Raw genomic sequence first — 13,411 nt, 5'->3', positions numbered from 1 at the left:
GAAGATTTTGTTGGTGGCTCCTGATAAAAGTGGCACCTCTCATGTAGTGGCTGAATAGGGGACCCAACAGACATGTCCACCTACAACGTCAGAATGTGACCGTCTTTGGAGTAAGAGTCTCGGGAGATGTACATATGGTATGGAACTTGAGATAAGCACGTGCTGGCTTTGGGTGGGCCCTAAATCCAATGACATTATAAAAGACAGGACTGGAAAAGAGGTATACAGATGCAGAAGGGAGGGCTATAAGGAGACTAAGATAGGGATTGAAGTGACCTGTCTGTAAGCCCAGGAGAGCCAAGGGCTGCAGCCACTGGGAGCCGCAGAGAGCACGGAACTGATTCTCTTTCAGAATCTCCTGAAAAAAACCCAATGGGCCAGGCACGGTGGCTCATGCCTGTAATCCCAGCATTTTGGGAGGTTGAGGTGGGTGGATCACTGGAAGTCAGGAGTTAAAGACCAGCCTGGCCAACATGGTGAAACCCCATCTCTACTAAAACACAAAAATTAGCTGGGTGTGGTGGCAGGCACCTGTAGTCCCAACTATGCAGTAGACTGAGGCATGAGAATTGCTTGAACCCAGGAGACAGAGGCTGCAGTGAGCCAAGATTGCACCACTGCACTCCAGCCTGGGCAGCAAAGTGAGACTCCATCTCAAAAAAAAGACAAAATCAAAAACAAAAGCCCAACACTATTGTAATTTTGATTTTGGACCTCTGACCTTTGGAACTGCAAAAGAATAAATTTCTGTTGTTTTAAGCCACCAAATTTATGGTAATTCTTTATGGCAGCCCTAGTAAACCAATCCTGGATGAATCATGGAGATCCCAGTTCAGTCACTTTCAGTCATTAGAATCACCTGGAGAACATTTAAAAAGAACAGCCACTGCATTAGAGTCTCTGAGGGCTGAGTTAAGGGATTAATATTTTTAAAGGAGTTCTAGGTGATTGTAATGTACAGCCTGGGTTCTGAACCACAGATCTTTGCCAGATGTCCCATTTTGCAGGTAAGAAAACCAAGACTCAGCGAAGTTGCTTTATGGTCCAGAGAAAAATTTGAAAAGTCCTTTTGTAGGGCTTTGAAAGGGGAAAAACAACTCACTCGAGGACAAAGGAGTGTGTGTGTAAATTAAAATTTTAGAAAAAAATTCATTTTTGGGTTTTGTGGGTGGTAATGACTAAGAAAAGGGAGGAAGAATTCATCTTCTAATATTTTCCAGGGACCTTCCGCCATATCCGTTTTTTATTTTTAAAAATAATAATAATATTATTTAAAAATTATAATAATATTAAAAATAAAATATTATTATTATTTATTGTTTAGAGACAGAGTGTCACTGTCACCCAGGCTGGAGTGCAGTGGGCCATCATGACTCACTTTAGCCTCAAGCTCCTGGGCTCAAGTGATCCTCCTGACTTAGCCTCCTAAGCAGCTGGGCTACAGGCACACGCCACCACAGCTGGCTCCTTTTTTTTTTGTAGAGGCAGAGTGTTGCTATGTTGCCTGGGCTGGTTTTGAACTCCTGGCCTCAAGAGATCCTCCCACCTCAGTCTCCCAAAGTGTTGGGGTTACAGGCGTGAGCCACTGCCATCTGGCCTAAATCATTTCTAAAAGTTGATTTGTTCATGTGTACAATAAAAGAAATGTTTCCCTTCTTAGACATGTATGCCAGTTTAAAATAGTTATGATTTTCATTGCCACCTCAATAAAGATTCCATTTCCTTATTCCCTGAAGAAATTCAAGCACAGTCTAGATTTCTGTACGGAAAAGGAGATGAATAATTGTGTTTGAGGTCTTGTTATGGGTAAGCATTTTGGTAAATAACATAGAAGATTTAATTTTCAGAGTAATTTTTTTTTAAGTGTGTCTTGGTTTCAGGGATGTGGTATTAAATCTAATCGCCCACTTAGGTTATCTGTCCTTTGGAGACTCACGAAGCTAAGGGTAACTGGATAATTAGGATATTATGTACTCTTTAAAACAGCATGATTTAGTCCAAGTAGGAATTGCTGGGGCTCTAAATTAATCTCCTGGGGAACAAATGAAAAAATATATACGTGATATATTATTGAGGTAGTATATATTTTGGTGCTTTGATATCTTGGAGAGTCTTACATTAATCTGTCATTAATTTTAACCAGGGCAATCTGACAGTGATTAAAGCATATCTAGATAATCAGAAGCTAAAGAAGCCCACTGAGAGATTTACTTAAATGATCTAATCAGCTTTTCTTTTCATAGCAGACACAAAACTGAGGTCCTGACGACTCAAGGGCATTAACAATCCTAGAGCACTTTCCATAAGAGTCCGGGTATTTAGCCCCAGTGTCCTGGCCAAATTCCAACTCAAGTAATGCTATTTTGCCTCCCGAAAAGTCCCCCTGCAGCTACCAGTGGATACAGTATTATTCTTTCCTTCCTGTCCCGAAGTGTGAGGCTTTGTGTGGAGGTGACACCGTGTGCTGCAAATCAGATGCTTCATTTCTATTATGAGTGGCTGCATTCTGGCTCCAGGGGCGCAGTCCCTAAGCCGCTGTAAGTACATGATAGGGGATATTTACATGACTTGCGCTATCAGGGGAAAATTGCAGAAGATTTATTCTTTTAAAAAACTTGTTTTAATCTTCTGTAAAAGACAATGTTGTGATTAATATAATTAGATACAGTTCGATAATGATCAGATGAATACAATAATAATGTACATGTTTGTCTCTGTGCTTTGTTTTGTTCTATAGAAGGTTAGAAACAGTGATCCTTAGCAATGAGATTTCTATCCTCACCCTGGTCTATGCCAGGTTGTATGAAAATGTGTAAAATGAACCATTTCTCAGTTTGTGAGAAAAATCTACATAAAGATTTTTAAATGCTCCAAAATGCAGAATGCTTCAATGTGGAAGGATGAGGAGATTCAGGATGCCCTGGTTAATGGGCCCGAGACTCATTGAGAAAACTGGGATTCAGGGAGCAGGAGAGTGATTCTCCTGGCGGGCGCCGTGGTTTCAAAACAGCCAACCTGGACAGCTTGACAAACTATTTCTGGAATCCTGTTTCTTGAAACAATCTGTTCACTTAGAGGGGAAATTTCCAAGTGCTCTTCTGGCTGTGGTTTATGTGACATGGTGCATGGGAGAACAATGCCATGAGGAAGAATTGTGTGCCTGCCATAAACGGCCCCATTTCATTTCTTTCTTGGGAGATTATGAAAAACGAAGGGAGAACTTCTCAAGGGGCTTAAGGGCAACCAGGGCAGAAAGCTGGGAGCAAAGTGGGTTCCATGCAAACTCGAAAATAGTTATGATGGGCCAGGTGTGGTGGCTCATGACTGTAATCCCAACACTTTGGGAGGATAAGGCAGGAGGATCACCTGAGCCCAGGAGTTCAAGACCAGCCTGGGCCACATAGTGAGACACTGTCTCTACAAAAAATATAAAAAGTATCCAGGTGTGGTGGCATGTGCCTGTAGTCCCAGCTACTCGGGAGAGTGAGGTGGGAGGATTGCTTGAGTCCAGGAGTCTGAGTCTGCAGTGAGCCGTGATCTTGCCACTTGTACACTGTAGTCTGGGTGACAGAGTGAGAATCAGTCTTAAACAACAACAACAACAACAACAACAACAGCAAAAAACGTGATGAAGATGAGACAGTGTAATAAGCATCGGAGGAATACTCCAAATATTTCAAGCTTTAAAGATTGAAATTTACAGCAAACTAGATAATTAGCCTATTTAGATATTCAAGCTTTCCTTCTCCCTATTTCCTTCTTTGACATTAGTCAGGACTTTTTGGTTGCAGGTAACAGAAACTCAACACCAACTACCTAGAGCAGAAAAGAGGGTGTACTGGCTTAGTAGCTGACAGCTGAAAAGACCCGAGCCCATGGGTCCGGGGTCTATGGTCAGGTGTCACCTCCTCTCCCTCTTAGCTCTTCTCTGGGTAGCTTCTTTCCTCGTGGTGACAAGATGACATTTTGCAGCTTCAGGCTTACATCCAAGCCACCTCAGGGGAAAGAATGTTCCTCCCCCAATAGTTTGATTGAAAGCTCCAAGGTTATTTGGCTGGGCCTGATTCTAGTCACGTGGCCGTCCCTGTAGCCAGGAGAGTACAAACTGAGGGAGTAGGGGTTGAAACAGCCCTATGCAAACCAAAAGGACTGGTGTATTTCAAAGGGGAAATCAAGTTGATGCCATCAGAAGGAAGGATATGGCTGCTGGCCCCAAAATACAGATGTCTGTTACTGACATATAAATTAAACCTGTTTATTGAAAAGTGCTGACAAATGCTTTTTTAACTTTATAAAAGTATTCAACACATTTGACTAAAACCATGTAATTAATATCTGTAAAAAGAAGGAAAAAATGTAAAGTGTAGAATCATGGAGCTGACCTCCTAGCCTTTTTTCCCACCTAGTAGAGAAATTCACAATTTCAGTGTTCCTACTAAGAAGTATTTCAACTTCCATTTGAGTTCCTCTAGGCATGTTGTATTTATTACTTCATAGGGAAGTATGTTACATTTTTTTTTTCTTTGAGACGGCGTCTTGTTGTCACCCAGGCTGGAGTGCATGGTGCAGTCACGGCTCACTGCAGCCTTGACCTCCTGCGCTCAAGTGATCCTCCTGCCTCAGCCTCCTGAGTGGCTGGAACCACAGGTTCGCCACCATGCCCAGCTGATTTTTTAATTTTTTTTTGGTAGAGACAAGTTCTCATTATGTTGCCCAGGCTGGTCTTGAATCCTTGGGCTCAAGCGATCTGCCTGCCTCAGCCTCCCAAAGTGCTGGGATTATAGGAGCCACCGTGCCCAGCCTGTATTCCATTTTAACAGGAAGGTGTTCTCTCTCATATTAAGCTGAGAGGTCCCCCCTTCTCCCTTGCCTTTGTTCTAATGGTCTGTTTTCTGCCTTTTGGAGTTACATGAAATAAATGTAATCTTTCCAAGATCTCCTTTGTTCTTTTCAAAGTCTAATTTGTTTTTTGGCATACATAACTGTTTCTCTTAGTTGTTGCCTTCTTGTTCTCCTCCCTCTTCCTGCTTTCTCTTTTTTATGATATAAAGAAAGCTTATAATCCAATTTCATGACAATCGTTGGACAAGTAATTCCTTTTTAAAAGTTTCTCTTGTTTCTTAATGAATTACAGTTTGAAGACTCAATATAAAGTGTTTATCACAAAACTGAATTTTTAAACAGCACTCTCCAGCATTTATGTATTTCACTTTAAAAGTTAAATTATTTCGGCCGGGCGCGGTGGTTCACACCTGTAATCTCAGCACTTTGGGAGGCCAAGGTGGGCAGATCACAAGGTCAGGAGATCGAGACCATCCTGGCTAACACGGTGAAACCCCGTCTCTACTATAAATACCAAAATTAGCCGGGCTTGGTGGCGGGCGCCTGTAGTCCCAGCTACTCGGGAGGCTGAGGCAGGGGAATGGCGTGAACCCGGGAGGCAGAGCTTTCAGTGAGTGGAGATCGCGCCACTGCACTCCAGCCTGGGCAACACAGCAAGACTCTGTCTCAAAAAAAAAAAAAAAAAGTTAAATTATTTCAGGAAACATAGGTCTTTAAGCATCTTTTGTGTCCTAAGTATTCTATGAGATGGAGCAACTGGGCATGATGCTAAAAGTTCTTAAGTGTCCTTAAATAGCCCGTGAATATAAATATTCAGTTAAATAGAAAAACCACTAAGAGAACAATGTAAGAAAATCAATGTAAGAGAACAATGATTTTGTAGATGGGAATTAAGATTCTAATATGCATTTGACCCAATAAATGAACTCTTAAGAAGGGATGTCTCATTGCTCTCTCTTGTATTGCTGTGTTTTAAGCAATGGTAAATCTAAGCAAAGAATATTAAAATCTTAGCTTTTTAAAGCAAATTCGGAGGCTTAAAATAAAACTCCATTATTAATGATTCTCTGTTTGCTTTGGCCATTTACATTTCTGGATCAGTCTTGTTTTCCTTTAGTTAAATATCTTAGACATATTTGTTTTAAAGAAGGTGTGTATCATTTCATTTCCTGGTTTTTCCATTTTAAATCGTGTCTCGTGTACTCACTACATTTTGTTTACTTCTTAACTTTTATTTTTTAATCATTAGCATGAAAAACATTTTATCAACAACAAATTGCTATCATCTTTATAAGAAATAGAGAATTTTATTCAGTTATTTAGGTGGTCATTACCGTATTCATGAAAAATTCACCAATAATTAACATTTTTTTTCAACAACTGCAACATTCGTATCCTATGTCGGGTCTGTAAAAGTATGTGGAAGAGGAAATTGAACAGCTTTAAGAAGCATATACTTCTTACAAGTTAGGAAGGAGAAGCAGGGAAGAGGTTAATGAGTTCTCTAAGCCCATGAGAATGGAGGGAGGTGGCCCAACTCACAGGTCTCTACTTCACTCTCTCTTCCATCTCCATCCAGCTTATGCTCATATGGAAAGATTGATGGATGCTGAGTTGGCAGAACTATTAGTCTAAGAGGAGGGTGAATTGAGGATGGAGGTGTAGAAGGATAAAGAGAGGACAGTTAACACGTAACCAGGTCGAAGAGAGGTGTGCAGCTGCTGGTGGTAAGACTAGAAAGGTTGCCTGTCAGATGCAATTTCTGTTGAAACCCATCACCCTCCCTTTGTTAATGTTCTTAACCTGATGCAATTTCTCTTCCAGGGACTGTTCCAGGAAAGATGTGCCAGATGGAGTGATAGGGTTGCAGGGAGGGTGATGCACCATTACTAGCCCCATCTGCTCACAGCCCCTGGGGCTTTTCAGCTGCAGGATTAAAGACTAATATAGAGTGGCAGCTGCCGAAGGGGCAATCCTCATACATAGTAGGTGCTCAATAAATGCCACTGGCTTTGTGTGAAGATGCTAGAGGTGGATGTGACAGGTTTTGCATTAAGAATCATGAGTTAAGACATTAATGTGTTTTAGCACAGTTTCTACCTGCATTTCAGAAGTAAACAAGTTTCTTCCTTCACACCTTCTTTCTTCTGAAACAAATGTCCCCTGAGCTGCTAAGTGCTTAATTCATTTTCGGCACTGTGGGTGGAAAAACAATCATATATTCCCTGTTTTTCTATGAAGTCAAGACTGGGTACCTAATTTTTTCCTCCCTCACACTTACTTTCCTTTTTATCATCTCAAATTCTCCCAGAGTATTGCAAGGTGTGAAGAAGACAAAACAACAGTTTTATTCATTTGTGGGTTAAACAGAGTGTGTTCATCAGAAAACTGTGATCAAGCTCATGATTTAAATACAAAACAAACCTGAAAGACTGCTGTATTCCTTGTAACTAAGGCATATGCTGTGGGGTCAGATTTTTCTTTTCACTCAAAGGAGATTTTTTTCATTTGTTCCTTACACCCATTTCCATGTTTATAAAGAATCTTTTTTTGCAGTGCTATCAAGAAGAAAATCTTATTGTTCAGTAAAAGGTCACGATGCCTCATTATTGGGCAGACTCAGGTATATATGGAGAACTACTTATATTAAATATGTATTCCAACACACCTTCCCTAAAACCAGTTACAATACCCTTCACTCTTCTTATTTCTTGCTTCCCTTTTTTCTATCTCATTCTTAAAGACTTTTTTTTCCTGCTTGTCCAAACCACCTAATTTCCTTTCTCAGATTGCTTTTTATGATCTGTCTGTAAGTCTTTATGGCACCTCTCACCATAGATCTCAGTTTAATAGTATCTCTGTTAATTATCCTATCTTTAAGACACAATGGGTTGGTTTTTTAGAATCAAATTTACATTGCATTTCTAATTATGGACATCTACAGTTAATTGTTTCATTTTGATATGGTAAAAACATGGCTTGTACTATTTTTCAAAATAGTAATTAGAAATGCATCTCCTGACAGTTACTTTTAAAACACCAACAACACTTAATAAAGGAGCAACATACATTTAATTGGGAAAAGCTAATAGAAAGTTTCAGTTGCTTTTAAATGGTTAATAAAACGAGACTTGTAAAGGGAATTGTATAAATTGTTCATTTTTTCTGAAGGTTGAGTTAGAGCCCTACCAACTGAGTGTGGGATCATGAGTTTTCTTTTTCCACATCCTTGGCCATTGTGTTTACTTTTATTGTGGTTGTCAACCTGGATTGTTTTCTGGGAAGGCAACACCCTCACTAGATAAAAATCAAAGCTTATCTGGGCTTTGCAGTGAAATCCTAAAACATTATAAAAGTTTTCCAAGAAGTGAACAAATCTGTGGAAATCAAAAAGGAAATATGTATGTATTTTTAGAAAATTCATTTGAATTCAATTTTTTTGACGTTAACTCTATATTTAAGTATGTGCTATGTTTCTATTTTAAGTCTCCTCTACTGCTGTGATTATTTAAACAACAGATATAGCAAAACAAAATCAAACAAAAACCCCTGAGTAAAAAGAAGCCTTAACTCCAGAAAGCTTTTCTGAGACAGGGTCTCCCTCTGTTGCCCAGGCTGGAGTACAGTGGCGCCATCTCAGTTCATTGCAACCTCTGCCTCCCAGGCTCAAGCAATCCTTCTTCCTCAGCCTTCCTGGTAGCTAGGAACCCAGGCACATGTCACCACACTCGGCTAATTTTTTTTGTTTATATTTATATTTATATTTATTTATTTATTTATTTTTTGAGATGTACTCTCGCTCTGTCGCCCAGGCTGGAGTGCAGTGGCGTGACCTTGGCTCACTACAAGCTCCGCCTCCCGGGTTCACGCCATTCTCCTGCCTCAGCCTCCCAAGTAGCTGGGACCACATTTTGAAAATTTTTTGTAGAACTGGGGTTTCACCATGTTGCTGAGGCCAGTCTCAGACTCCTGAACTCAAGAGATCTATCTGCCTGCCTCTGCCTCCCAGAGTGCTAGGATTACAGGTGTGAGCTACCACATCCAGCCAACTCCAGAGATCTTTAAAAGCATTCCTGTTCTGCAGTGAGAATCAGAAGAAAAATATAACCACTGTTGATTTGCTACATGTGAATAGAAAACTTGGGTGATTTCTGTCATGTTTCCATGGATTTCATTAAAGAGGGATTTCAGCTCCATGTTGTTTATTATGACTTGTTAAATTTGACTAACTGTTCGAATGTGAGTCTCAAATAGTAGGCATCTCATGACTATTAGTGATTAACTATTAATTGGGAACTTAGAGCATTAAGTATCATAGAAGGCAGAAGACGCAGCCCATGTCCTTGATGGTGATCATGGAATGATCTCTGAGCATTGCCGTGAATATGACAAGTGAGCACGTGGGCCTCTAGGGAGGTCAGAAGCACGGCTGACAGGTATGGGGGAGCAAGATCAGAACTGCGTGTGCATGGGGTTAAGAGGGCCATTTAAGTGCCAGGGGTCTTGCTGTGTGTGTTTTCAGTCCTCTGAGCAATGGAGCACCCGCAGTTATGTTGCAGGCATCCCCATGCTGACATCACTTTGGCCTTCATATAACTGAGGCCACCCCCCAACCCCTGCAACCTTTATTTCTATTGCCTCATCTTTTGCATACTCAACTTCCCCTCCAGGTCTCCTCTGTAGCAAAATCACTCTTCTAGATTTATCTTGTAGCCCACAGCTTGGCCGCTCTTGTCCTTCTCTGTTCTCTTTTATGGGTACACTCGTCTGTAGACTCAAATGCTTAAAACATTAAAAAAAAATTGATATCACAGCATTGTTACCTTCCAGAGACCACATTTCAAGCCCCAGTGCTGGTGTGTTGTAGTAGGAATGTCTAGACTGGTGCAGAACTCAGAGGGTTGATCTCATTCTAGATCCTTCAGATAGGGAAACAAAAGGAATGGAGTTTCTTTCTTTCCTTTTTTTTTTAGAGACAGGGTCTCACTCTGTCACCTAGGCTGGAATACAGTGGTGCAATCATGGTTCACTGCAGCCTTGATCTCCTGGGCTCAAGCGATCCTCCTGTCTCAGCATCTGGTGTAGCTGGGACCACAGGTGCACACAACTATGCCCAGCTAATTTTATTTTTATTTTTAATTTTTTAATTTTTTTTTTTTGTAGAGACAGGGTTTCTCTGTGTTGCCCAGGCTGATCTCAAACTCCTGGGCTCAAGTAATTCTCCCACCTCCGCCTCCCAAAGTGCTGGGATTACAGGCGAGAGCCACTACACCAGCCAGGAACAGAGTTCTCTAACAGCACCCCTAGGCATACATAACAGTTTTCACTTAAAATCTCATCTCTTTCTACCTCATTGTTTTTTTTTTCTTTCCCCTCCCCTTAACTTCTGCAGTCTCTCACGCTGTGATGTGTGAGTTGTGAAAGAGAGTTTTCTTAGCTCAGTTGCTAAGAATTTAGCTGTATTGATTTGTCCCATTGCACCTGCTGAAATGCTAAAGGGAAAAACTTGGCACATAAAATATAAGTCAGACTGATAAAATTAAACTTCACAAGCTATGCAGCTGCTGTGTACACACGGAACACGACTAGAATCTTCACCACTGACTGCTTAGATATTCTAGTTTTACATCTTTGCTCTTTTCATCGGGTTTGCATTGTGCGTGTTGGGCAGTAGGAAATTTCAGGATTATCATTTCATCCTGCAGAAGCAGACATGTGAGTCATCTAGCTCTGTGCTTGCATCTATAGCTTATGTTAACCTAAAGTGCAGCAATGTACAAATTATTGTCTCTAGGACAGTGTTGTAGCTTTAAGTACAGAGGTGACCCAAGTGCAGTCACTGCAGGGGAGAAACCCCTGCCAAGCAGTCACATTATTTAGGTGGCTCAGTCCTTATCCACTCTGTGAGGCTGAGGAGGTCACAACCACTTTTAGGGATAAAAACATCATTTAAAGGAAGAACTTATTAACATGCTTCTTTTTTCCCAGGGTCTCTGAATTTTCTTTTATGGCCATAATATCTGCAGTGCTGAGATACAGTTGTGCTCATCCCAACGTCAGAGAAGTTTAGGTAGATGAACTTAAGACAATGCTATTTATATTTATATATGTATAAAATATATGATGTAATATGTGATATGTAATATATAATGTAATATATGATATATCATGTAATATATGATATATCATATATCATGTAATATATGATATATGATATATCATGTAATATATGATATATCATATATCATATATGATATATCATGTAATATATGATATATCATATATCATATATGATATATCATGTAATATATGATATATGATATATCATGTAATATATGATATATCATATATCATGTAATATATGATATATCATATATCATGTAATATATGATATATCATATATCATGTAATATATGATATATCATATATCATGTAATATATGATATATCATATATCATGTAATATATGATATATCATATATCATGTAATATATGATATATCATATATCATGTAATATATGATATATGATATATCATATATCATGCAATATATGATATATATCATATACCATGTAATATATGATATATGATATATATCATATACCATGCAATATATGATATATATCATATACCATGCAATATATGATATATATCATATACCATGCAATATATGATATATATCATATACCATGCAATATATGATATATGATATAAAACATAAATCTGATTCATATATTATGTAATATATTACATATCACATAATATCTAATATATCACATAATATGTAATATATTACACATCACATAATATGTAATATATTACACATCACATAATATGTAATATATTACACATCACATAATATGTAATATATCACAATATATAATGTCACATCTCTCTATATTACGTGATCTATAATAATATATCATATGATATATATAATACATATAAGAACATGTATCATATATAAAAAAGGGGACATGCTCCCCTTTTTATGAGGACACCAGTTGTATTGGATTAAGGCCCACCCTAATGACCTCTATTTAGTTTGGTTAAATTTGCAAAGACCCTATTTCCAAATAAGGTCACGTTTCCAGGCACCTGGTGTTAGGACTTCAACAAATCTTTCTTGGGGACACAGTTCAACCCTTAACAGCCAGTAAGGCTGACAGTAAGAGGACCAAAGGAGCATGGCACTCCAGAAGCCAAGTGAAGAGTATGCTTTAGGCAGGAAGGATGGATAAACTGAATCAGATGCTGCTGACTGAGCAAATAGGATGAGAACTAAAGATTGATGGTTGGATTGAGCAATGCGGAGGTTGTGATCACCCTTGGAGTGAGTCGTTTCAGCTTAGGGGTAAGGATGAGAATTAGATTGAAATGGAAGAGAGAATGGAAACAGAGGAGTTAAAGAAGGCAAGCATAGAGAGGTTTTTGAAGAGTTTTGCATACAGGGAAGAGAAAAATGGGAGGTGGCAGAGGAGGAACCAGTGTTCCAGGGGATTTTTTTAAAAAATGAGATAAATAAAACCATTTTAAAATACATGAGACAGTAGAGGGGGAAAATATTACAGGAAAAGGAGACAGTTTGTAGAGTGATGTCTTTGAGTAGGCAAGAGGGTGTACGATCTAATAGCTGTGCAGAGTAAGGCTGGTTTAACAAGCCCTCCAGACGATTCTGATACACGCTCAAGTTTGAGAACCTCCATTCCAGGTAATCTCTAGGACTCTCTAAAATTCTGTGCCTTGTGATGACTTTTACCCCATTAGCAGAAAATGAAAGCCCCTCTTTTGTTTTGAATGTTGATACTGCCTAATGTATATGAAGAATGAGTCGAGATGGAATGTGACCGCATGTCACATTACAGGCAGATGTGCTGTGGGGAGTGGTAGCTCTCCATCTGTGCTTTACACTGAGAGGCTTAATCAGCTGTACTGTCTCTTTAAACTATAATTTCTGTCATTTAGAAGCACCTCTTCATCATTGCCTGGGAGATCTGGCTGCATCTCCAGCTGCTATTTTTTAGATGACCGGGCATTAAACCCTAGCATAGTGAAGAGAGTGTTACAGGGACTTGAAATATTTGTATTTGGCAGAACCCAAAGGCTGTATGACAAATTAATGTCCCAGTACCCCAATGCTATTGTATCAAATTGTTGTATATCAAGTTTCCTTAAAATATGACCTAGTATTTTCATTGAAACCTTCCCAAAGAAGGATCCCCAGTTTGGAGTGTCTGGCCATCTTATGACTTTATTTTGTTCCTCATATATTGGAGCTGTAGATTGGCATTATCACTGTAAGATAACCTTAATTCTAAAACTCACAGTTAACAAAATGGCCACACTTTCTTTCTCAAGTCAATTAAAGTTGATTTTAATTTTCCTAACGTTACAGGACTGAAAAAAGTTGAGACAATGGAAAGAGTTTTAATCAATGCAGTAACTAACCTGAGTTTTAATAAAATAACTTGGTGTGAACAAATGTTTGGCTGGCACAGAGCATTATGCTTTTCCAGCTGTTAAAATTAATTTGAGAATATTGATTTTGCTTTATTTGGTAGAAAGTATAA

The 13,411-nt window shown here is 39.1% G+C and overlaps 1 protein-coding gene across 4 annotated transcripts in view; it reads left to right on the top strand.

Annotated features, from left to right (window-relative positions):
• NEBL (nebulette) overlaps positions 1-13,411 on the top strand; it is a 395,768-nt gene that overhangs the window by 102,444 nt on the left and 279,913 nt on the right. The gene's annotated exons all lie outside the window — the stretch shown is intronic.

This window comes from Pan paniscus, chromosome 8 (genome assembly GCF_029289425.2).
Source record: "Pan paniscus chromosome 8, NHGRI_mPanPan1-v2.0_pri, whole genome shotgun sequence".
NCBI classification, from domain to species: Eukaryota; Metazoa; Chordata; class Mammalia; order Primates; family Hominidae; genus Pan; species Pan paniscus.
This window is presented reverse-complemented; position numbering and strand designations above follow the sequence as displayed.